This window comes from Taudactylus pleione, unplaced genomic scaffold, assembly GCF_031769625.1.
Source record: "Taudactylus pleione unplaced genomic scaffold, aTauple2 ptg000109l, whole genome shotgun sequence".
Taxonomy (NCBI): Eukaryota; Metazoa; Chordata; class Amphibia; order Anura; family Myobatrachidae; genus Taudactylus; species Taudactylus pleione.
In genome coordinates this window covers 14,202,834-14,230,298 of record NW_028284511.1, presented here as the reverse complement: position 1 = coordinate 14,230,298, position 27,465 = coordinate 14,202,834, and the positions used below count along the sequence as shown (strand labels likewise).

At 31.4% G+C, this 27,465-nt stretch overlaps 4 non-coding genes across 4 annotated transcripts; all 4 read left to right on the top strand.

Annotated features, from left to right (window-relative positions):
- The first annotated feature begins 744 nt into the window (after positions 1–744).
- Positions 745–817, top strand: TRNAT-UGU (transfer RNA threonine (anticodon UGU)). The gene has a single exon. It is a non-coding gene; the product is annotated as a tRNA-Thr (tRNA).
- Positions 818–2,115: 1,298 nt separating this feature from the next.
- Positions 2,116–2,188, top strand: TRNAT-UGU (transfer RNA threonine (anticodon UGU)). The gene has a single exon. It is a non-coding gene; the product is annotated as a tRNA-Thr (tRNA).
- A 9,428-nt stretch (positions 2,189–11,616) lies between these two features.
- On the top strand, positions 11,617–11,689 carry TRNAT-UGU (transfer RNA threonine (anticodon UGU)). The gene has a single exon. It is a non-coding gene; the product is annotated as a tRNA-Thr (tRNA).
- A 13,524-nt stretch (positions 11,690–25,213) lies between these two features.
- On the top strand, positions 25,214–25,286 carry TRNAT-UGU (transfer RNA threonine (anticodon UGU)). The gene has a single exon. It is a non-coding gene; the product is annotated as a tRNA-Thr (tRNA).
- The last annotated feature ends 2,179 nt before the right edge of the window (positions 25,287–27,465 follow it).

Sequence of the window (27,465 nt, the reverse complement as noted above, 5' to 3'; positions counted from 1 at the left end):
CCAAATTTGTATCTGTATTATATACACACCACACTAACATATAAAAGCTCATTTTAAAATGCATTTAAATAAATTGATTCAAAGTGTCTACCAGGTATGCCTCAATTATAGATATTGCATATATATCAGAATAGGCCATTTGTAAAAAGTGTATTTTTGGACAAAGAGATACAATTAATAAATTCCAATGACATATTGGATTTTATTTGCTAAAAAAAGTTAGAAATTGCTATGTATTACTTTTTACAGCTTTAGAAACATTTCTATTCACCAATTTACATAGGTGTCCTACACTACTTCTACATGTTTTCATAAATGTCGACATAAATAATACAATAAAGGATTCAACATCACAATAGATAGGACCAACTGAAAGAAAACATTATACATAAGCCTACATTTTAAATTGTCATATTAGTGTTAAAGTATAATGAAATCCAAAGTTGAAGTGTTCCTTTATAAGGCAGGTGGATAAAATATTTTGTTTTATGTTAACCTGGCCTTTCTCCTACAGCTCTTTAGGAAGTAAAGTAATATATTGCTAGTCCATTATAGACGACTATGAGTACTTTGCCAATTTTATGTGACTGTCTTGATGCAATATTGAAGAACCTTAAGATGACCATAAACACAACAATTGTAAATGAAAAAAGTACATTTACCAGAAAAGATTTGAAATTTGCTGTATATTACTTTCAATCCTCAACCAGAAACCAAAATGTGTATAAGAGCTCTTAACCAAATGGCTCCATAGCTCAGGGGTTAGAGCACTGGTCATGTAAGCCAGGGGTTGTGAGTTCAAATCTCACTGGGGCCTGATGCTTCCTTATTGTTACAGTTGCTAAAACTTAAATAGCTGCACCCTATATTGCAATACTCCGCTTTACTACGCTAAATGAGAAGATGATGTATATAGCCAAATTGGAATGACTCTTATCACATTCAGTCTAATCTATTGACTGGTTTCAAGCACATATTTGAAAATATTTGTGTTATCTTTTATTGGACCAATTTCGTTACAAACTTATACTCCCAGCATGGTTATTCACCATCAATATAAAATTTATATAAAAGATTTCCAATAATCTTTCTTTAAAAAGAGCATTTAAAGCACATATCAACATGCACTGCATAGATCAGAATTCATCTTGCTCAATTGATACCGATTTTTTGAACTGATATACATAGGTGCCAATAGATATAACTGAAGGCTGATTTGAACATGAAAGCATATACACTCTACATGTTCAAGCAGACTCAGGGTAATGACTACTAATGAATACAAATAACTCTATAAAAATGTCCGGCTGTAACATTTTGAAATAATTCCACCATATTAATCCTAATGTTGGAAAGCCATGGAAAGTATGACCAAATTTGTATCTGTATTATATACACACCACAATAACATATAAAAGCTCATTTTAAAATGCATTTAAATAAATTGATTCAAAGTGTCTACCAGGTATGCCTCAATTATAGATATTGCATATATATCAGAATAGGCCATTTGTAAAAAGTGTATTTTTGGACAAAGAGATACAATTAATAAATTCCAATGACATATTGGATTTTATTTGCTAAAAAAAGTTAGAAATTGCTATGTATTACTTTTTACAGCTTTAGAAACATTTCTATTCACCAATTTACATAGGTGTCCTACACTACTTCTACATGTTTTCATAAATGTCCACATAAATAATACAATAAAGGATTCAACATCACAATAGATAGGACCAACTGAAAGAAAACATTATACATAAGCCTACATTTTAAATTGTCATATTAGTGTTAAAGTATAATGAAATCCAAAGTTGAAGTGTTCCTTTATAAGGCAGGTGGATAAAATATTTTGTTTTATGTTAACCTGGCCTTTCTCCTACAGCTCTTTAGGAAGTAAAGTAATATATTGCTAGTCCATTATAGACGACTATGAGTACTTTGCCAATTTTATGTGACTGTCTTGATGCAATCTTGAAGAACCTTAAGATGACCATAAACACAACAATTGTAAATGAAAAAAGTACATTTACCAGAAAAGATTTGAAATTTGCTGTATATTACTTTCAATCCTCAACCAGAAACCAAAATGTGTATAAAAGCTCTTAACCAAATGGCTCCATAGCTCAGGGGTTAGAGCACTGGTCATGTAAGCCAGGGGTTGTGAGTTCAAATCTCACTGGGGCCTTATTGTTACAGTTGCTAAAACTTAAATTGCTGCACCCTATATTGCAATACTCCGCTTTACTACGCTAAATGAGAAGATGATGTATATAGCCAAATTGGAAAGACTCTTATCACATTCAGTCTAATCTATTGACTGGTTTCAAGCACATATTTGAAAATATTTGTGTTATCTTTTATTGGACCAATTTCGTTACAAACTTGTACTCCCAGCATGGTTATTCACCATCAATATAAAATTTATATAAAAGATTTCCAATAATCTTTCTTTAAAAAGAGCATTTAAAGCACATATCAACATGCACTGCAAAGATCAGAATTCATCTTGCTCAATTGATACCGATTTTTTTAACTGATATACATAGGTGCCAATAGATATAACTGAAGGCTGATTTGAACATGAAAGCATATACACTCTACATGTGCAAGCAGACTCATGGTAATGACTACTATTGAATACAAATAACTCAATAAAAATGTCCGGCTGTAAAATTTTAAATAATTCCACCATATTAATCCTAAAGTTGGAAAGCCATGGAAAGTATGACCTATTTTGTATCTGTATTATATACACACCACACTAACATATAAAAGCTCATTTTAAAATGCATTTAAATAAATTGATTCAAATTGTCTACCAGGTATGCCTCAATTATAGATATTGCATATAGATCAGAATAAGCCATTTGTAAAAAGTGGATTTTTGGACAAAGAGATACAATTAATAAAATCCAATGACATATTGGATATTATTTGCTAACAAAAGTTAGAAATTACTATGTATTACTTTTTACAGTTTTAGAAACATTTCTATTCACCAATTTACATAGGTGTCCTACACTACTGCTACATGTTTTCATAAATGTCCCCATAAATAATACAGTAAAGGATTCAACATCACAATAGATAGGACCAACTGAAAGAAAACATTATACATAAGCCTACATTTTAAATTGTCATATTAGTGTTAAAGTATAATGAAATCCAAAGTTGAAGTGTTCCTTTATAAGGCAGGTGGATAAAATATTTTGTTTTATGTTAACCTGGCCTTTCTGCTATAGCTCTTTAGGAAGTAAAGTAATACATTGCTAGTCTATTATAGACGACTATGAGTACTTTGCCAATTTTATGTGACTGTCTTGATGCAATCTTGAAGAACCTTAAGATGACCATAAACACAACAATTGTAATTGAAAAAAGTACATTTACCAGAAAAGATTTGAAATTTGCTGTTTATCATTTTCAATCCTCAACCAGAAACAAAAATGTGTATAAGAGCTCTTAACCAAATGGCTCATTAGCTCATGGGTTAGAGCACTGGTCGTGTAAACTAGGTGTTGTGAGTTCAAATCTCACTGGGGCCTGATGCTTCCTTATTGTTACAGTTGCTAAAACTTAAGTTGCAGCACCCTATAATGCAATACTCCGCTTTACTACGCTAAATGAGAAGATGATGTATATAGCCAAATTGGAAAGACACTTATCACATTCAGTCTAATCTATTGACTGGTTTCAAGCGCATATTTGAAAATATTTGTGTTATCTTTTATTGGACCAATTTCCTTACAAACTTATACTCCCAGCATGGTTATTCACCATCAATATAAAATTTATATAAAAGATTTCCAATAATCTTTCTTTAAAAAGAGCATTTAAAGCACATATCAACATGCACTGCATAGATCAGAATTCATCTTGCTCAATTGATACCGATTTTTTGAACTGATATACATAGGTGCCAATAGATATAACTGAAGGCTGATTTGAACATGAAAGCATATACACTCTACATGTGCAAGCAGACTCAGGGTAATGAGTACTAATGAATACAAATAACTCAATAAAAATGTCCGGCTGTAACATTTTTAAATAATTCCACCATATTAATCCTAAAGTTGGAAAGCCATGGAAAGTATGACCTATTTTGTATCTGTATTATATACACACCACACTAACATATAAAAGCTCATTTTAAAATGCATTTAAATAAATTGATTCAAAGTGTCTACCAGGTATGCCTCAATTATAGATATTGCATATATATCAGAATAGGCCATTTGTAAAAAGTGGATTTTTGGACAAAGAGATACAATTAATAAAATCCAATGACATATTGGATTTTATTTGCTTAAAAAAGTTAGAAATTACTATGTATTACTTTTTAGTTTTAGAAACATTTCTATTCACCAATTTACTTAGGTGTCCTACACTACTTCTACATGTTTTCATAAATGTCCCCATAAATAATACAGAAAAGGATTCAACATCACAATAGATAGGACCAACTGAAAGAAAACATTATACATAAGCTTACATTTTAAATAGTCATATTAGTGTTAAAGTACAATGAAAACCAAAGTTGAAGTGTTCCTTTATAAGGCAGGTGGATAAAATATTTTGTTTTATGTTTACCTGATTCTCTCCTACAGCTCTTTAGGAAGTAAAGTAATACATTCCTAGTCCATTATAGATGACTATGACTACTTTGCCAATTTTATGTGACTGTCTTGATGCAATCTTGAAGAACCTTAAGATGACCATAAATACAACATCTGCAATTGAAAAAAGTACATTTACCGGAATAGATTTGAAATTTGTTGTATATCATTTTCAATCCTCAACCAGAAACCAAAATGTGTATAAAAGCCCTTAACCAAATGGCTCCATATCTCAGGGGTTAGAGCAATGGTCTTGTAAACCAGGGGTCAAATCTCACTGGGGCCTGATGCTTCCTTATTGTTACAGTTGCTAAAACTTAAGTTGAAGCACCCTATATTGCAATACTCTACTTTAGTATGCATAAATAATAAATAATACAGAAAAGGATTCAACATCACAATAGATAGGACCAACTGAAAGAAAACATTATACATAAGCTTACATTTTAAATTGTCATATTAGTGTTAAAGTATAATGAAAACCAAAGTTGAAGTGTTCCTTTATAAGGCAGGTGGATAAAATATTTTGTTTTATGTTAACCTGCCTCTCTCCTACAGCTCTTTAGGAAGTAAAGTAATACATTCCTAGTCCATTATAGACGACTATGACTACTTTGCCAATTTTATGTGACTGTCTTGATGCAATCTTGAAGAACCTTAAGATGACCATAAATACAACATCTGTAATTGAAAAAAGTACATTTACCAGAATAGATTTGAAATTTGCTGTATATCATTTTCAATCCTCAACCAGAAACCAAAATGTGTATAAAAGCCCTTAACCAAATGGCTCCATATCTCAGGGGTTAGAGCAATGGTCTTGTAAACCAGGGGTCAAATCTCACTGGGGCCTGATGCTTCCTTATTGTTACAGTTGCTAAAACTTAAGTTGAAGCACCCTATATTGCAATACTCTACTTTAGTATGCATAAATAATAAATAATACAGAAAAGGATTCAACATCACAATAGATAGGACCAACTGAAAGAAAACATTATACATAAGCTTACATTTTAAATTGTCATATTAGTGTTAAAGTATAATGAAAACCAAAGTTGAAGTGTTCCTTTATAAGGCAGGTGGATAAAATATTTTGTTTTATGTTAACCTGCCTCTCTCCTACAGCTCTTTAGGAAGTAAAGTAATACATTCCTAGTCCATTATAGACGACTATGACTACTTTGCCAATTTTATGTGACTGTCTTGATGCAATCTTGAAGAACCTTAAGATGACCATAAATACAACATCTGTAATTGAAAAAAGTACATTTACCAGAATAGATTTGAAATTTGCTGTATATCATTTTCAATCCTCAACCAGAAACCAAAATGTGTATAAAAGCCCTTAACCAAATGGCTCCATATCTCAGGGGTTAGAGCAATGGTCTTGTAAACCAGGGGTCAAATCTCACTGGGGCCTGATGCTTCCTTATTGTTACAGTTGCTAAAACTTAAGTTGAAGCACCCTATATTGCAATACTCTACTTTAGTATGCATAAATAATAAATAATACAGAAAAGGATTCAACATCACAATAGATAGGACCAACTGAAAGAAAACATTATACATAAGCTTACATTTTAAATTGTCATATTAGTGTTAAAGTATAATGAAAACCAAAGTTGAAGTGTTCCTTTATAAGGCAGGTGGATAAAATATTTTGTTTTATGTTAACCTGCCTCTCTCCTACAGCTCTTTAGGCAGTAAAGTAATACATTCCTAGTCCATTATAGACGACTATGACTACTTTGCCAATTTTATGTGACTGTCTTGATGCAATCTTGAAGAGCCTTAAGATGACCATAAATACAACATCTGTAATTGAAAAAAGTACATTTACCAGAATAGATTTGAAATTTGCTGTATATCATTTTCAATCCTCAACCAGAAACCAAAATGTGTATAAAAGCCCTTAACCAAATGGCTCCATATCTCAGGGGTTAGAGCAATGGTCTTGTAAACCAGGGGTCAAATCTCACTGGGGCCTGATGCTTCCTTATTGTTACAGTTGCTAAAACTTAAGTTGAAGCACCCTATATTGCAATACTCTACTTTAGTACGCTAAATGAGAGTATGATGTATACAACCACTTATATAGCCAAATTTGGAAAGACACTTATCACATTCAGTCAAATCTATTGACTGGATTCAAGCACTTATTTGAAAATATTTGTGTTATCTTTTATTGGACCAATTTCCTTACAAACTGATACTCCCAGCATGGTTATTGATTCAAATTGTCTACCAGGTATGCCTCAATTATAGATATTGCATATATATCAGAATAGGCCATTTGTAAAAAGTGGATTTTTGGACAAAGAGATACAATTAATAAAATCCAATGACATATTGGATTTTATTTGCTAAAAAAAGTTAGAAATTACTATGTATTACTTTTTACAGTTTTAGAAACATTTCTATTCACCAATTTACATAGGTGTCCTACACTACTGCTACATGTTTTCATAAATGTCCCCATAAATAATACAGTAAAGGATTCAACATCACAATAGATAGGACCAACTGAAAGAATACATTATACATAAGCCTACATTTTAAATTGTCATATTAGTGTTAAAGTATAATGAAATCCAAAGTTGAAGTGTTCCTTTATAAGGCAGGTGGATAAAATATTTTGTTTTATGTTAACCTGGCCTTTCTGCTAGAGCTCTTTAGGAAGTAAAGTAATACATTGCTAGTCTATTATAGACGACTATGAGTACTTTGCCAATTTTATGTGACTGTCTTGATGCAATCTTGAAGAACCTTAAGATGACCATAAATACAACATCTGTAATTGAAAAAAGTACATTTACCGGAATAGATTTGAAATTTGCTGTATATCGTTTTCAATCCTCAACCAGAAACAAAAATGTGTATAAGAGCTCTTAACCAAATGGCTCATTAGCTCATGGGTTAGAGCACTGGTCGTGTAAACTAGGTGTTGTGAGTTCAAATCTCACTGGGGCCTGATGCTTCCTTATTGTTACAGTTGCTAAAACTTAAGTTGCAGCACCCTATAATGCAATACTCCGCTTTACTATGCTAAATGAGAAGATGATGTATATAGCCAAATTGGAAAGACACTTAGCACATTCAGTCTAATCTATTGACTGGTTTCAAGCGCATATTTGAAAATATTTGTGTTATCTTTTATTGGACCAATTTCCTTACAAACTGATACTCCCAGCATGGTTATTCACCATCATTATAAAATTTATATAAAAGATTTCCAATAATCTTTCTATAAAAAGAGCATTTAAAGCACATATCAACATGCACTGCATAGATCAGAATTCATCTTGCTCAATTGATACCGATTTTTTGAACTGATATACATAGGTGCCAATAGATATAACTGAAGGCTGATTTGAACATGAAAGCATATACACTCTACATGTGCAAGCAGACACAGGAAAATGACTTCTAATGAATACAAATAACTCTATAAAAATTTCCAGCTGTAACATTTTGAAATAATTCCACCATATTATTCCTAAAGTTGGAAAGCCATGGAAAGTATGAACAATTTTGTATCTGTATTATATACACACCACACTAACATATAAAAGCTCATTTTAAAATGCATTTTAATAAATTGATCCAAAGTGTCAACCAGGTATGCCTCAATTATAGATATTGCATATATATCAGAATAGGCCATTTGTAAAAAGTGGATTTTTGGACAAAGAGATACAATTAATCAAATGCAATGACATATTGGATTTTATTTGCTAAAAAAAGTTAGAAATTGCTATGTATTACTTTTTACAGTTTTAGAAACATTTCTATTCACCAATTTACATAGGTGTCCTACACTACTTCTACATGTTTTCATAAATGTCCCCATAAATAATACAGTAAAGGATTCAACATTACAATAGATAGGACCACTGAAAGAAAACATTATACATAAGCTTACATTTTAAATTGTCATATTAGTGTTAAAGTATAATGAAAACCAAAGTTGAAGTGTTCCTTTATAAGGCAGGTGGATAAAATATTTTGTTTTATGTTAACCTGGCCTTTCTCCTACAGCTCTTTATTAAGTAAAGTAATACATTCCTAGTCTATTATAGACGACTATGAGTACTTTGCCAATTTTATGTGACTGTCTTGATGCAATCTTGAAGAACCTTAAGATGACCATAAACACAACAATTGTAAATGAAAAAAGTACATTTACCGCAAAAGATTTGAAATTTACTGTATATGGTTTTCAATCCTCAACCAGAAACCAAAATGTGTATAAAAGCTCTTAAACAAATGGCTCCATAGCTGAGGGGTTAGAGCACTGGTCTTGTAAACCAGGGGTCAAATCTCACTGGGGCCTGATGCTTCCTTATTGTTACAGTTGCTAAAACTTAAGTTGCAGCACCCTGTATTGCAATACTCCGCTTTACTACGCTAAATGAGAAGATGATGTATATAGCCAAATTGGAAAGACACTTATCACATTCAGTCTAATCTATTGACTGGTTTCAAGTGCATATTTGAAAATATTTGTGTTATCTTTTATTGGACCAATTTCCTTAGAAACTGATACTCCCAGCATGGTTATTCACCATCATTATAAAATTTATATAAAAGATTTCCAATAATCTTTCTTTAAAAAGAGCATTTAAAGCACATATCAACATGCACTGCATAGATCAGAATTCATCTTGCTCAATTGATACCGATTTTTTGAACTGATATACATAGGTGCCAATAGATATAACTGAAGGCTGATTTGAACATGAAAGCATATACACTCTACATGTGCAAGCAGACTCAGGAAAATGACTTCTAATGAATACAAATAACTCTATAAAAATTTCCAGCTGTAACATTTTGAAATATTTCCACCATATTAATCCTAAAGTTGGAAAGCCTTGGAAAGTATGACCAATTTTGTATGTGTGTTATATACACACACCACACTAACATATAAAAGCTCATTTTAAAATGCATTTAAATAAATTGATTCAAAGTGTCTACCAGGTATGCCTCAATTATAGATATTGCATATATATCAGAATAGGCCATTTGTAAAAAGTGGATTTTTGGACAAAGAGATACAATTAATAAAATCCAATGACATATTGGATTTTATTTGCTAAAAAAAGTTAGAAATTGCTATGTATTACTTTTTACAGTTTTAGAAACATTTCTATTCACCAATTTACATAGGTGTCCTATACTACTTCTACATGTTTTCATAAATGTCCCCATAAATAATACAGTAAAGGATTCAACATCACAATAGATAGGACCAACTGAAAGAAAACATTATACATAAGCTTACATTTTAAATTGTCATATTAGTGTTAAAGTATAATGAAAACCAAAGTTGAAGTGTTCCTTTATAAGGCAGGTGGATAAAATATTTTGTTTTATGTTAACCTGCCTCTTAACTACAGCTCTTTAGGAAGTAAAGTAATACATTGCTAGTCCATTATAGACGACTATGAGTACTTTGCCAATTTTATGTGACTGTCTTGATGCAATCTTGAAGAACCTTAAGATGACCATAAACACAACAATTGTAAGTGAAAAAAGTACATTTACCGGAAAAGATTTGAAATTTGCTGTATATCGTTTTCAGTCGTCAACCAGAAACCAAAATGTGTATAAAAGCTCTTAAACAAATGGCTCCATAGCTGAGGGGTTAGAGCACTGGTCTTGTAAACCAGGGGTCAAATCTCACTGGGGCCTGATGCTTCCTTATTGTTACAGTTGCTAAAACTTAAGTTGCAGCACCCTGTATTGCAATACTCCGCTTTACTACGCTAAATGAGAAGATGATGTATATAGCCAAATTGGAAAGACACTTATCACATTCAGTCTAATCTATTGACTGGTTTCAAGTGCATATTTGAAAATATTTGTGTTATCTTTTATTGGACCAATTTCCTTACAAACTGATACTCCCAGCATGGTTATTCACCATCATTATAAAATTTATATAAAAGATTTCCAATAATCTTTCTATAAAAAGAGCATTTAAAGCACATATCAACATGCACTGCATAGATCAGAATTCATCTTGCTCAATTGATACCGATTTTTTGAACTGATATACATAGGTGCCAATAGATATAACTGAAGGTTGATTTGAACATGAAAGCATATACACTCTACATGTGCAAGCAGACTCAGGAAAATGACTTCTAATGAATACAAATAACTCTATAAAAATTTCCAGCTGTAACATTTTGAAATAATTCCACCATATTATTCCTAAAGTTGGAAAGCCATGGAAAGTATGACCAATTTTGTATCTGTATTATATACACACCACACTAACATATAAAAGCTCATTTTAAAATGCATTTTAATAAATTGATCCAAAGTGTCAACCAGGTATGCCTCAATTATAGATATTGCATATATATCAGAATAGGCCATTTGTAAAAAGTGGATTTTTGGACAAAGAGATACAATTAATCAAATGCAATGACATATTGGATTTTATTTGCTAAAAAAAGTTAGAATTTGCTATGTATTACTTTTTACAGTTTTAGAAACATTTCTATTCACCAATTTACATAGGTGTCCTACACTACTTCTACATGTTTTCATAAATGTCCCCATAAATAATACAGTAAAGGATACAACATTACAATAGATAGGACCACTGAAAGAAAACATTATACATAAGCTTACATTTTAAATTGTCATATTAGTGTTAAAGTATAATGAAAACCAAAGTTGAAGTGTTCCTTTATAAGGCAGGTGGATAAAATATTTTGTTTTATGTAAACCTGGCCTTTCTCCTACAACTCTTTAAGAAGCAAAGTAATACATTCCTAGTCTATTATAGACGACTATGAGTACTTTGCCAATTTTATGTGACTGTCTTGATGCAATCTTGAAGAACCTTAAGATGACCATAAACACAACAATTGTACATGAAAAAAGTACATTTACCGGAAAAGCTTTGAAATTTGCTGTATATCGTTTTCAATCCTCAACCAGAAACCAAAATGTGTATAAAAGCTCTTGAACAAATGGCTCCATATCTCAGGGGTTAGAGCACTGGTCTTGTAAACCGGGGGTCGTGAGTTCAAATCTCACTGGGGCCTGATGCTTCCTTATTGTTACAGTTGCTAAAACTTAAGTTGCAGCACCCTGTATTGCAATACTCAGCTTTACTACGCTAAATGAGAAGATGATGTATATAGCCAAATTGGAAAGACACTTATCACATACAGTCTAATCTATTGACTGGTTTCAAGTGCATATTTGAAAATATTTGTGTTATCTTTTATTGGACCAATTTCCTTACAAACTGATACTCCCAGCAAGGTTATTCACCATCATTATAAAATTTATATAAAAGATTTCCAATAATCTTTCTTTAAAAAGAGAATTTAAAGCACATATCAACATGCACTGCATAGATCAGAATTCATCTTGCTCAATTGATACCGATTTTTTGAACTGATATACATAGGTGCCAATAGATATAACTGAAGGCTGATTTGAACATGAAAGCATATACACTCTACATGTGCAAGCAGACTCAGGATAATGACTACTAATGAATACAAATAACTCTATAAAAATGTCCGGCTGTAACATTTAACATTTTTAAATAATTCCACCATATTAATCCTAAAGTTGGAAAGCCATGGAAAGTATGACCAATTTTGTATCTGTATTATATACACACCACACTAACATATAAAAGCTCATTTTAAAATGCATTTAAATAAATTGATTCAAAGTGTCTACCAGGTATGCCTCAATTATAGATATTGCATATATATCAGAATAGGCCATTTGTAAAAAGTGGATTTTTGGACAAAGAGATACAATTAATAAAATCCAATGACATATTGGATTTTATTTGCTAAAAAAAGTTAGAAATTGCTATGTATTACTTTTTACAGTTTTAGAAACATTTCTATTCACCAATTTACATAGGTGTCCTACACTACTTCTACATGTTTTCATAAATGTCCCCATAAATAATACAGTAAAGGATTCAACATCACAATAGATAGGACCAACTGAAAGAAAACATTATACATAAGCTTACATTTTAAATTGTCATATTAGTGTTAAAGTATAATGAAAACCAAAGTTGAAGTGTTCCTTTATAAGGCAGGTGGATAAAATATTTTGTTTTATGTTAACCTGCCTCTTAACTACAGCTCTTTAGGAAGTAAAGTAATACATTGCTAGTCCATTATAGACGACTATGAGTACTTTGCCAATTTTATGTGACTGTCTTGATGCAATCTTGAAGAACCTTAAGATGACCATAAACACAACAATTGTAAGTGAAAAAAGTACATTTACCGGAAAAGATTTGAAATTTGCTGTATATCGTTTTCAGTCCTCAACCAGAAACCAAAATGTGTTTTTAAAAGCTCTTAAACAAATGGCTCCATAGCTGAGGGGTTAGAGCACTGGTCTTGTAAACCAGGGGTCAAATCTCACTGGGGCCTGATGCTTCCTTATTGTTACAGTTGCTAAAACTTAAGTTGCAGCACCCTGTATTGCAATACTCCGCTTTACTACGCTAAATGAGAAGATGATGTATATAGCCAAATTGGAAAGACACTTATCACATTCAGTCTAATCTTTTGACTGGTTTCAAGTGCATATTTGAAAATATTTGTGTTATCTTTTATTGGACCAATTTCCTTACAAACTGATACTCCCAGCATGGTTATTCACCATCATTATAAAATTTATATAAAAGATTTCCAATAATCTTTCTTTAAAAAGAGCATTTAAAGCACATATCAACATGCACTGCATAGATCAGAATTCATCTTGCTCAATTGATACCGATTTTTTGAACTGATATACATAGGTGCCAATAGATATAACTGAAGGCTGATTTGAACATGAAAGCATATACACTCTACATGTGCAAGCAGACTGAGGAAACTGACTTCTAATGAATACAAATAACTCTATAAAAATTTCCAGCTGTAACATTTTGAAATAATTCCACCATATTATTCCTAAAGTTGGAAAGCCATGGAAAGTATGACCAATTTTGTATCTGTATTATATACACACCACACTAACATATAAAAGCTCATTTTAAAATGCATTTTAATAAATTGATCCAAAGTGTCAACCAGGTATGCCTCAATTATAGATATTGCATATATATTAGAATAGGCCATTTGTAAAAAGTGGATTTTTGGAAAAAGAGATACAATTAATCAAATGCAATGACATATTGGATTTTATTTGCTAAAAAAAGTTAGAAATTGCTATGTATTACTTTTTACAGTTTTAGAAACATTTCTATTCACCAATTTACATAGGTGTCCTACACTACTTCTACATGTTTTCATAAATGTCCCCATAAATAATACAGTAAAGTATTCAACATTACAATAGATAGGACCACTGAAAGAAAACATTATACATAAGCTTACATTTTAAATTGTCATATTAGTGTTAAAGTATAATGAAAACCAAAGTTGAAGTGTTCCTTTATAAGGCAGGTGGATAAAATATTTTGTTTTATGTTAACCTGGCCTTTCTCCTACAGCTCTTTATTAAGTAAAGTAATACATTCCTAGTCTATTATAGACGACTATGAGTACTTTGCCAATTTTATGTGACTGTCTTGATGCAATCTTGAAGAACCTTAAGATGACCATAAACACAACAATTGTAAATGAAAAAAGTACATTTACCGCAAAAGATTTGAAATTTGCTGTATATGGTTTTCAATCCTCAACCAGAAACCAAAATGTGTATAAAAGCTCTTAAACAAATGGCTCCATAGCTGAGGGGTTAGAGCATTGGTCTTGTAAACCAGGGGTTGTGAGTTCAAATATCACTTACGTCTGATGCTTCCTTATTGTTACAGTTGCAGCACCCTATATTGCATTACTATGCTAAATGAGAAGATGATGTATATAGCCAAATTGGAAAGACACTTAACACATTCAGTCTAATCTATTGACTGGTTTCAAGCACTTATTTGAAATTATTTGTGTTATATTTTATTGGACCAATTTCCTTACAAACTGATACTACCAGCATGGTTATTCACCATCATTATAAAATTTCTATAAAAGATTTCCAATAATCTTTCTTTAAAAATAGCATTTAAAGCACATATTAACATGCACTGCATAGATCAGAATTCATCTTGCTCAATTGATACCGATTTTTTGAACTGATATACATAGGTGCCAATAGATATAACTGAAGGCTGATTTGAACATGAAAGCATATACACTCTACATGTGCAAGCAGACTCAGGATAATGACTACTAATGAATACAAATAACTCTATAAAAATGTCCGGCTGTAACATTTTTAAATAATTCCACCATATTAATCCTAAAGTTGGAAAGCCATGGAAAGTATGACCAATTTTGTATCTGTATTATATACACACCACACTAACATATAAAAGCTCATTTTAAAATGCATTTAAATAAATTGATTCAAAGTGTCTACCAGGTATGCCTCAATTATAGATATTGCATATATATCAGAATAGGCCATTTGTAAAAAGTGGATTTTTGGACAAAGAGATACAATTAATAAAATCCAATGACATATTGGATTTTATTTGCTAAACAAAGTTAGAAATTGCTATGTATTACTTTTTACAGTTTTAGAAACATTTCTATTCACCAATTTACATAGGTGTCCTACACTACTTCTACATGTTTTCATAAATGTCCCCATAAATAATACAGTAAAGGATTCAACATCACAATAGATAGGACCAACTGAAAGAAAACATTATACATAAGCTTACATTTTAAATTGTCATATTAGTGTTAAAGTATAATGAAAACCAAAGTTGAAGTGTTCCTTTATAAGGCAGGTGGATAAAATATTTTGTTTTATGTTAACCTGGCCTTTCTCCTACAGCTCTTTAAGAAGTAAAGTAATTCATTCCTAGTCTATTATAGACGACTATGAGTACTTTGCCAATTTTATGTGACTGTCTTGATGCAATCTTGAAGAACCTTAAGATGACCATAAACACAACAATTGTTAGTGAAAAAAGTACATTTACCGGAAAAGATTTGAAATTTGCTGTATATCGTTTTCAATCCTCAACCAGAAACCAAAATGTGTATAAAAGCTCTTAAACAAATGGCTCCATAGCTGAGGGGTTAGAGCACTGGTCTTGTAAACCAGGGGTCAAATCTCACTGGGGCCTGATGCTTCCTTATTGTTACAGTTGCTAAAACTTAAGTTGCAGCACCCTGTATTGCAATACTCCGCTTTACTACGCTAAAAGAGAAGATGATGGATATAGCTAAATTGGAAAGACACTTATCACATACAGTCTAATCTATTGACTGGTTTCAAGTGCATATTTGAAAATATTTGTGTTATCTTTTATTGGACCAATTTCCTTACAAACTGATACTCCCAGCATGGTTATTCACCATCATTATAAAATTTATATAAAAGATTTCCAATAATCTTTCTTTAAAAAGAGAATTTAAAGCACATATCAACATGCACTGCATAGATCAGAATTCATCTTGCTCAATTGATACCGATTTTTTGAACTGATATACATAGGTGCCAATAGATATAACTGAAGGCTGATTTGAACATGAAAGCATATACACTCTACATGTGCAAGCAGACTCAGGATAATGACTACTAATGAATACAAATAACTCTATAAAAATGTCCGGCTGTAACATTTTGAAATAATTCCACCATATTAATCCTAAAGTTGGAAAGCCATGGAAAGTATGACCAATTTTGTATCTGTATTATATACACACACCACACTAACATATAAAAGCTCATTTTAAAATGCATTTAAATAAATTGATTCAAAGGGTCTACCAGGTATGCCTCAATTATAGATATTGCATATATATCAGAATAGGCCATTTGTAAAAAGTGGATTTTTGGACAAAGAGATACAATTAATAAAATGCAATGACATATTGGATTTTATTTGCTAAAAAAAGTTAGAAATTGCTATGTATTACTTTTTACAGTTTTAGAAACATTTCTATTCACCAATTTACATAGGTGTCCTACACTACTTCTACATGTTTTCATAAATGTCCCCATAAATAATACAGAAAAGGATTCAACATCACAATAGATAGGACCAACTGAAAGAAAACTTTATACATAAGCTTACATTTTAAATTGTCATATTAGTGTTAAAGTATAATGAAAACCAAAGTTGAAGTGTTCCTTTATAAGGCAGGTGGATAAAATATTTTGTTTTATGTTAACCTGGCCTTTCTCCTACAGCTCTTTAAGAAGCAAAGTAATACATTCCTAGTCTATTATAGACGACTATGAGTACTTTGCCAATTTTATGTGACTGTCTTGATGCAATCTTGAAGAACCTTAAGATGACCATAAACACAACAATTGTACTTGAAAAAAGTACATTTACCGGAAAAGCTTTGAAATTTGCTGTATATCGATTTCAATCCTCAACCAGAAACCAAAATGTGTATAAAAACTCTTGAACAGATGGCTCCATAGCTCAGGGGTTAGAGCACTGGTCTTGTAAACCAGGGGTCGTGAGTTCCTTATTGTTACAGTTGCTAAAACTTAAGTTGCAGCACCCTGTATTGCAATACTCCGCTTTACTACGCTAAAAGAGAAGATGATGGATATAGCTAAATTGGAAAGACACTTATCACATACAGTCTAATCTATTGACTGGTTTCAAGTGCATATTTGAAAATATTTGTGTTATCTTTTATTGGACCAATTTCCTTACAAACTGATACTCCCAGCATGGTTATTCACCATCATTATAAAATTTATATAAAAGATTTCCAATAATCTTTCTTTAAAAAGAGAATTTAAAGCACATATCAACATGCACTGCATAGATCAGAATTCATCTTGCTCAATTGATACCGATTTTTTGAACTGATATACATAGGTGCCAATAGATATAACTGAAGGCTGATTTGAACATGAAAGCATATACACTCTACATGTGCAAGCAGACTCAGGATAATGACTACTAATGAATACAAATAACTCTATAAAAATGTCCGGCTGTAACATTTTGAAATAATTCCACCATATTAATCCTAAAGTTGGAAAGCCATGGAAAGTATGACCAATTTTGTATCTGTATTATATACACACCACACTAACATATAAAAGCTCATTTTAAAATGCATTTAAATAAATTGATTCAAAGTGTCTACCAGGTATGCCTCAATTATAGATATTGCATATATATCAGAATAGGCCATTTGTAAAAAGTGGATTTTTGGACAAAGAGATACAATTAAAAAAATCCAATGACATATTGGATTTTATTTGCTAAAGAAAGTTAGAAAATGCTATGTATTACTTTTTACAGTTTTAGAAACATTTCTATTCACCAATTTACATAGGTGTCCTATACTACTTCTACATGTTTTCATAAATGTCCCCATAAATAATACAGTAAAGGATTCAACATCACAATAGATAGGACCAACTGAAAGAAAACATTATACATAAGCTTACATTTTAAATTGTCAAATTAGTGTTGAAGTATAATGAAAACCAAAGTTGAAGTGTTCCTTTATAAGGCAGGTGGATAAAATATTTTGTTTTATGTTAACCTGGCCTTTCTCCTACAGCTCTTTAAGAAGCAAAGTAATACATTCCTAGTCTATTATAGACGACTATGAGTACTTTGCCAATTTTATGTGACTGTCTTGATGCAATCTTGAAGAACCTTAAGATGACCATAAACACAACAATTGTACTTGAAAAAAGTACATTTACCGGAAAAGCTTTGAAATTTGCTGTATATCGTTTTCAATCCTCAACCAGAAACCAAAATGTGTATAAAAGCTCTTAAACAAATGGCTCCATATCGCAGGGGTTAGAGCACTGGTCTTGTAAACCAGGGGTCGTGAGTTCAAATCTCACTGGGGCCTGATTCTTCCTTATTGTTACAGTTGCTAAAACTTAAGTTGCAGCACCCTGTATTGCAATACTCCGCTTTACTACGCTAAATGAGAAGATGATGTATATAGCCAAATTGGAAAGACACTTATCACATACAGTCTAATCTATTGACTGGTTTCAAGTGCATATTTGAAAATATTTGTGTTATCTTTTATTGGACCAATTTCCTTACAAACTGATACTCCCAGCATGGTTATTCACCATCATTATAAAATTTATATAAAAGATTTCCAATAATCTTTCTTTAAAAAGAGAATTTAAAGCACATATCAACATGCACTGCATAGATCAGAATTCATCTTGCTCAATTGATACCGATTTTTTGAACTGATATACATAGGTGCCAATAGATATAACTGAAGGCTGATTTGAACATGAAAGCATATACACTCTACATGTGCAAGCAGACTCAGGATAATGACTACTAATGAATACAAATAACTCTATAAAAATGTCCGGCTGTAACATTTAACATTTTTAAATAATTCCACCATATTAATCCTAAAGTTGGAAAGCCATGGAAAGTATGACCAATTTTGTATCTGTATTATATACACACCACACTAACATATAAAAGCTCATTTTAAAATGCATTTAAATAAATTGATTCAAAGTGTCTACCAGGTATGCCTCAATTATAGATATTGCATATATATCAGAATAGGCCATTTGTAAAAAGTGGATTTTTTGGACAAAGAGATACAATTAATAAAATCCAATGACATATTGGATTTTATTTGCTAAACAAAGTTAGAAATTGCTATGTATTACTTTTTACAGTTTTAGAAACATTTCTATTCACCAATTTACATAGGTGTCCTACACTACTTCTACATGTTTTCATAAATGTCCCCATAAATAATACAGTAAAGGATTCAACATCACAATAGATAGGACCAACTGAAAGAAAACATTATACATAAGCTTACATTTTAAATTGTCATATTAGTGTTAAAGTATAATGAAAACCAAAGTTGAAGTGTTCCTTTATAAGGCAGGTGGATAAAATATTTTGTTTTATGTTAACCTGGCCTTTCTCCTACAGCTCTTTATTAAGTAAAGTAATACATTCCTAGTCTATTATAGACGACTATGAGTACTTTGCCAATTTTATGTGACTGTCTTGATGCAATCTTGAAGAACCTTAAGATGACCATAAACACAACAATTGTAAATGAAAAAAGTACATTTACCGCAAAAGATTTGAAATTTGCTGTATATGGTTTTCAATCCTCAACCAGAAACCAAAATGTGTATAAAAGCTCTTAAACAAATGGCTCCATAGCTGAGGGGTTAGAGCATTGGTCTTGTAAACCAGGGGTTGTGAGTTCAAATATCACTTAGGTCTGATGCTTCCTTATTGTTACAGTTGCAGCACCCTATATTGCATTACTATGCTAAATGAGAAGATGATGTATATAGCCAAATTGGAAAGACACTTAACACATTCAGTCTAATCTATTGACTGGTTTCAAGCACTTATTTGAAATTATTTGTGTTATATTTTATTGGACCAATTTCCTTACAAACTGATACTACCAGCATGGTTATTCACCATCATTATAAAATTTCTATAAAAGATTTCCAATAATCTTTCTTTAAAAATAGCATTTAAAGCACATATTAACATGCACTGCATAGATCAGAATTCATCTTGCTCAATTGATACCGATTTTTTGAACTGATATACATAGGTGCCAATAGATATAACTGAAGGCTGATTTGAACATGAAAGCATATACACTCTACATGTGCAAGCAGACTCAGGATAATGACTACTAATGAATACAAATAACTCTATAAAAATGTCCGGCTGTAACATTTTTAAATAATTCCACCATATTAATCCTAAAGTTGGAAAGCCATGGAAAGTATGACCAATTTTGTATCTGTATTATATACACACCACACTAACATATAAAAGCTCATTTTAAAATGCATTTAAATAAATTGATTCAAAGTGTCTACCAGGTATGCCTCAATTATAGATATTGCATATATATCAGAATAGGCCATTTGTAAAAAGTGGATTTTTGGACAAAGAGATACAATTAATAAAATCCAATGACATATTGGATTTTATTTGCTAAACAAAGTTAGAAATTGCTATGTATTACTTTTTACAGTTTTAGAAACATTTCTATTCACCAATTTACATAGGTGTCCTACACTACTTCTACATGTTTTCATAAATGTCCCCATAAATAATACAGTAAAGGATTCAACATCACAATAGATAGGACCAACTGAAAGAAAACATTATACATAAGCTTACATTTTAAATTGTCATATTAGTGTTAAAGTATAATGAAAACCAAAGTTGAAGTGTTCCTTTATAAGGCAGGTGGATAAAATATTTTGTTTTATGTTAACCTGGCCTTTCTCCTACAGCTCTTTAAGAAGTAAAGTAATTCATTCCTAGTCTATTATAGACGACTATGAGTACTTTGCCAATTTTATGTGACTGTCTTGATGCAATCTTGAAGAACCTTAAGATGACCATAAACACAACAATTGTTAGTGAAAAAAGTACATTTACCGGAAAAGATTTGAAATTTGCTGTATATCGTTTTCAATCCTCAACCAGAAACCAAAATGTGTATAAAAGCTCTTAAACAAATGGCTCCATAGCTGAGGGGTTAGAGCACTGGTCTTGTAAACCAGGGGTCAAATCTCACTGGGGCCTGATGCTTCCTTATTGTTACAGTTGCTAAAACTTAAGTTGCAGCACCCTGTATTGCAATACTCCGCTTTACTACGCTAAATGAGAAGATGATGTATATAGCCAAATTGGAAAGACACTTATCACATTCAGTCTAATCTATTGACTGGTTTCAAGTGCATATTTGAAAATATTTGTGTTATCTTTTATTGGACCAATTTCCTTACAAACTGATACTCCCAGCATGGTTATTCACCATCATTATAAAATTTATATAAAAGATTTCCAATAATCTTTCTTTAAAAAGAGCATTTAAAGCACATATCAACATGCACTGCATAGATCAGAATTCATCTTGCTCAATTGATACCGATTTTTTGAACTGATATACATAGGTGCCAATAGATATAACTGAAGGCTGATTTGAACATGAAAGCATATACACTCTACATGTGCAAGCAGACTCAGGAAAATGACTTCTAATGAATACAAATAACTCTATAAAAATTTCCAGCTGTAACATTTTGAAATATTTCCACCATATTAATCCTAAAGTTGGAAAGCCATGGAAAGTATGACCAATTTTGTATGTGTGTTATATACACACACCACACTAACATATAAAAGCTCATTTTAAAATGCATTTAAATAAATTGATTCAAAGTGTCTACCAGGTATGCCTCAATTATAGATATTGCATATATATCAGAATAGGCCATTTGTAAAAAGTGGATTTTTGGACAAAGAGATACAATTAATAAAATCCAATGACATATTGGATTTTATTTGCTAAAAAAAGTTAGAAATTGCTATGTATTACTTTTTACAGTTTTAGAAACATTTCTATTCACCAATTTACATAGGTGTCCTACACTACTTCTACATGTTTTCATAAATGTCCCCATAAATAATACAGTAAAGGATTCAACATCACAATAGATAGGACCAACTGAAAGAAAACATTATACATAAGCTTACATTTTAAATTGTCATATTAGTGTTAAAGTATAATGAAAACCAAAGTTGAAGTGTTCCTTTATAAGGCAGGTGGATAAAATATTTTGTTTTATGTTAACCTGCCTCTTAACTACAGCTCTTTAGGAAGTAAAGTAATACATTGCTAGTCCATTATAGACGACTATGAGTACTTTGCCAATTTTATGTGACTGTCTTGATGCAATCTTGAAGAACCTTAAGATGACCATAAACACAACAATTGTAAGTGAAAAAAGTACATTTACCGGAAAAGATTTGAAATTTGCTGTATATCGTTTTCAGTCCTCAACCAGAAACCAAAATGTGTATAAAAGCTCTTAAACAAATGGCTCCATAGCTGAGGGGTTAGAGCACTGGTCTTGTAAACCAGGGGTCAAATCTCACTGGGGCCTGATGCTTCCTTATTGTTACAGTTGCTAAAACTTAAGTTGCAGCACCCTGTATTGCAATACTCCGCTTTACTACGCTAAATGAGAAGATGATGTATATAGCCAAATTGGAAAGACACTTATCACATTCAGTCTAATCTATTGACTGGTTTCAAGTGCATATTTGAAAATATTTGTGTTATCTTTTATTGGACCAATTTCCTTACAAACTGATACTCCCAGCATGGTTATTCACCATCATTATAAAATTTATATAAAAGATTTCCAATAATCTTTCTATAAAAAGAGCATTTAAAGCACATATCAACATGCACTGCATAGATCAGAATTCATCTTGCTCAATTGATACCGATTTTTTGAACTGATATAAATAGGTGCCAATAGATATAACTGAAGGCTGATTTGAACATGAAAGCATATACACTCTACATGTGCAAGCAGACTCAGGAAAATGACTTCTAATGAATACAAATAACTCTATAAAAATTTCCAGCTGTAACATTTTGAAATAATTCCACCATATTATTCCTAAAGTTGGAAAGCCATGGAAAGTATGACCAATTTTGTATCTGTGTTATATACACACCACACTAACATATAAAAGCTCATTTTAAAATGCATTTTAATAAATTGATCCAAAGTGTCAACCAGGTATGCCTCAATTATAGATATTGCATATATATCAGAATAGGCCATTTGTAAAAAGTGGATTTTTGGACAAAGAGATACAATTAATCAAATGCAATGACATATTGGATTTTATTTGCTAAAAAAAGTTAGAAATTGCTATGTATTACTTTTTACAGTTTTAGAAACATTTCTATTCACCAATTTACATAGGTGTCCTACACTACTTCTACATGTTTTCATAAATGTCCCCATAAATAATACAGTAAAGGATTCAACATTACAATAGATAGGACCACTGAAAGAAAACATTATACATAAGCTTACATTTTAAATTGTCATATTAGTGTTAAAGTATAATGAAAACCAAAGTTGAAGTGTTCCTTTATAAGGCAGGTGGATAAAATATTTTGTTTTATGTTAACCTGGCCTTTCTCCTACAGCTCTTTATTAAGTAAAGTAATACATTCCTAGTCTATTATAGACGACTATGAGTACTTTGCCAATTTTATGTGACTGTCTTGATGCAATCTTGAAGAACCTTAAGATGACCATAAACACAACAATTGTAAATGAAAAAAGTACATTTACCGCAAAAGATTTGAAATTTGCTGTATATGGTTTTCAATCCTCAACCAGAAACCAAAATGTGTATAAAAGCTCTTAAACAAATGGCTCCATAGCTGAGGGGTTAGAGCATTGGTCTTGTAAACCAGGGGTTGTGAGTTCAAATATCACTTAGGTCTGATGCTTCCTTATTGTTACAGTTGCAGCACCCTATATTGCATTACTATGCTAAATGAGAAGATGATGTATATAGCCAAATTGGAAAGACACTTAACACATTCAGTCTAATCTATTGACTGGTTTCAAGCACTTATTTGAAATTATTTGTGTTATATTTTATTGGACCAATTTCCTTACAAACTGATACTCCCAGCATGGTTATTCACCATCATTATAAAATTTATATAAAAGATTTCCAATAATCTTTCTTTAAAAAGAGCATTTAAAGCACATATTAACATGCACTGCATAGATCAGAATTCATCTTGCTCAATTGATACCGATTTTTTGAACTGATATACATAGGTGCCAATAGATATAACTGAAGGCTGATTTGAATATGAAAGCATATACACTCTACATGTGCAAGCAGACTCAGGATAATGACTACTAATGAATACAAATAACTCTATAAAAATGTCCGGCTGTAACATTTTGAAATAATTCCACCATATTAATCCTAAAGTTGGAAAGCCATGGAAAGTATGACCAATTTTGTATCTGTATTATATACACACACCACACTAACATATAAAAGCTCATTTTAAAATGCATTTAAATAAATTGATTCAAATGGTCTACCAGGTATGCCTCAATTATAGATATTGCATATATATCAGAATAGGCCATTTGTAAAAAGTGGATTTTTGGACAAAGAGATACAATTAATAAAATGCAATGACATATTGGATTTTATTTGCTAAAAAAAGTTAGAAATTGCTATGTATTACTTTTTACAGTTTTAGAAACATTTCTATTCACCAATTTACATAGGTGTCCTACACTACTTCTACATGTTTTCATAAATGTCCCCATAAATAATACAGAAAAGGATTCAACATCACAATAGATAGGACCAACTGAAAGAAAACTTTATACATAAGCTTACATTTTAAATTGTCATATTAGTGTTAAAGTATAATGAAAACCAAAGTTGAAGTGTTCCTTTATAAGGCAGGTGGATAAAATATTTTGTTTGATGTTAACCTGGCCTTTCTCCTACAGCTCTTTAAGAAGCAAAGTAATACATTCCTAGTCTATTATAGACGACTATGAGTACTTTGCCAATTTTATGTGACTGTCTTGATGCAATCTTGAAGAACCTTAAGATGACCATAAACACAACAATTGTACTTGAAAAAAGTACATTTACCGGAAAAGCTTTGAAATTTGCTGTATATCGATTTCAATCCTCAACCAGAAACCAAAATGTGTATAAAAACTCTTGAACAGATGGCTCCATAGCTCAGGGGTTAGAGCACTGGTCTTGTAAACCAGGGGTCGTGAGTTCAATTCTCAGTGGGGCCTGATGCTTCCTTATTGTTACAGTTGCTAAAACTTAAGTTGCAGCACCCTGTATTGCAATACTCCGCTTTACTACGCTAAAAGAGAAGATGATGGATATAGCTAAATTGGAAAGACACTTATCACATACAGTCTAATCTATTGACTGGTTTCAAGTGCATATTTGAAAATATTTGTGTTATCTTTTATTGGACCAATTTCCTTACAAACTGATACTCCCAGCATGGTTATTCACCATCATTATAAAATTTATATAAAAGATTTCCAATAATCTTTCTTTAAAAAGAGAATTTAAAGCACATATCAACATGCACTGCATAGATCAGAATTCATCTTGCTCAATTGATACCGATTTTTTGAACTGATATACATAGGTGCCAATAGATATAACTGAAGGCTGATTTGAACATGAAAGCATATACACTCTACATGTGCAAGCAGACTCAGGATAATGACTACTAATGAATACAAATAACTCTATAAAAATGTCCGGCTGTAACATTTTGAAATAATTCCACCATATTAATCCTAAAGTTGGAAAGCCATGGAAAGTATGACCAATTTTGTATCTGTATTATATACACACACCACACTAACATATAAAAGCTCATTTTAAAATGCATTTAAATAAATTGATTCAAAGGGTCTACCAGGTATGCCTCAATTATAGATATTGCATATATATCAGAATAGGCCATTTGTAAAAAGTGGATTTTTGGACAAAGAGATACAATTAATAAAATGCAATGACATATTGGATTTTATTTGCTAAAAAAAGTTAGAAATTGCTATGTATTACTTTTTACAGTTTTAGAAACATTTCTATTCACCAATTTACATAGGTGTCCTACACTACTTCTACATGTTTTCATAAATGTCCCCATAAATAATACAGAAAAGGATTCAACATCACAATAGATAGGACCAACTGAAAGAAAACTTTATACATAAGCTTACATTTTAAATTGTCATATTAGTGTTAAAGTATAATGAAAACCAAAGTTGAAGTGTTCCTTTATAAGGCAGGTGGATAAAATATTTTGTTTTATGTTAACCTGGCCTTTCTCCTACAGCTCTTTAAGAAGCAAAGTAATACATTCCTAGTCTATTATAGACGACTATGAGTACTTTGCCAATTTTATGTGACTGTCTTGATGCAATCTTGAAGAACCTTAAGATGACCATAAACACAACAATTGTACTTGAAAAAAGTACATTTACCGGAAAAGCTTTGAAATTTGCTGTATATCGATTTCAATCCTCAACCAGAAACCAAAATGTGTATAAAAACTCTTGAACAGATGGCTCCATAGCTCAGGGGTTAGAACACTGGTCTTGTAAACCAGGGGTCGTGAGTTCCTTATTGTTACAGTTGCTAAAACTTAAATTGCAGCACCCTGTATTGCAATACTCCGCTTTACTACGCTAAAAGAGAAGATGATGGATATAGCTAAATTGGAAAGACACTTATCACATACAGTCTAATCTATTGACTGGTTTCAAGTGCATATTTGAAAATATTTGTGTTATCTTTTATTGGACCAATTTCCTTACAAACTGATACTCCCAGCATGGTTATTCACCATCATTATAAAATTTATATAAAAGATTTCCAATAATCTTTCTTTAAAAAGAGAATTTAAAGCACATATCAACATGCACTGCATAGATCAGAATTCATCTTGCTCAATTGATACCGATTTTTTGAACTGATATACATAGGTGCCAATAGATATAACTGAAGGCTGATTTGAACATGAAAGCATAGACACTCTACATGTGCAAGCAGACTCAGGATAATGACTACTAATGAATACAAATAACTCTATAAAAATGTCCGGCTGTAACATTTTGAAATAATTCCACCATATTAATCCTAAAGTTGGAAAGCCATGGAAAGTATGACCAATTTTGTATCTGTATTATTTACACACACCACACTAACATATAAAAGCTCATTTCAAAATGCATTTAAATAAATTGATTCAAAGGGTCTACCAGGTATAGCTCAATTATAGATATTGCATATATATCAGAATAGGCCATTTGTAAAAAGTGGATTTTTGGACAAAGAGATACAATTAATAAAATGCAATGACATATTGGATTTTATTTGCTAAAAAAAGTTAGAAATTGCTATGTATTACTTTTTACAGTTTTAGAAACATTTCTATTCACCAAT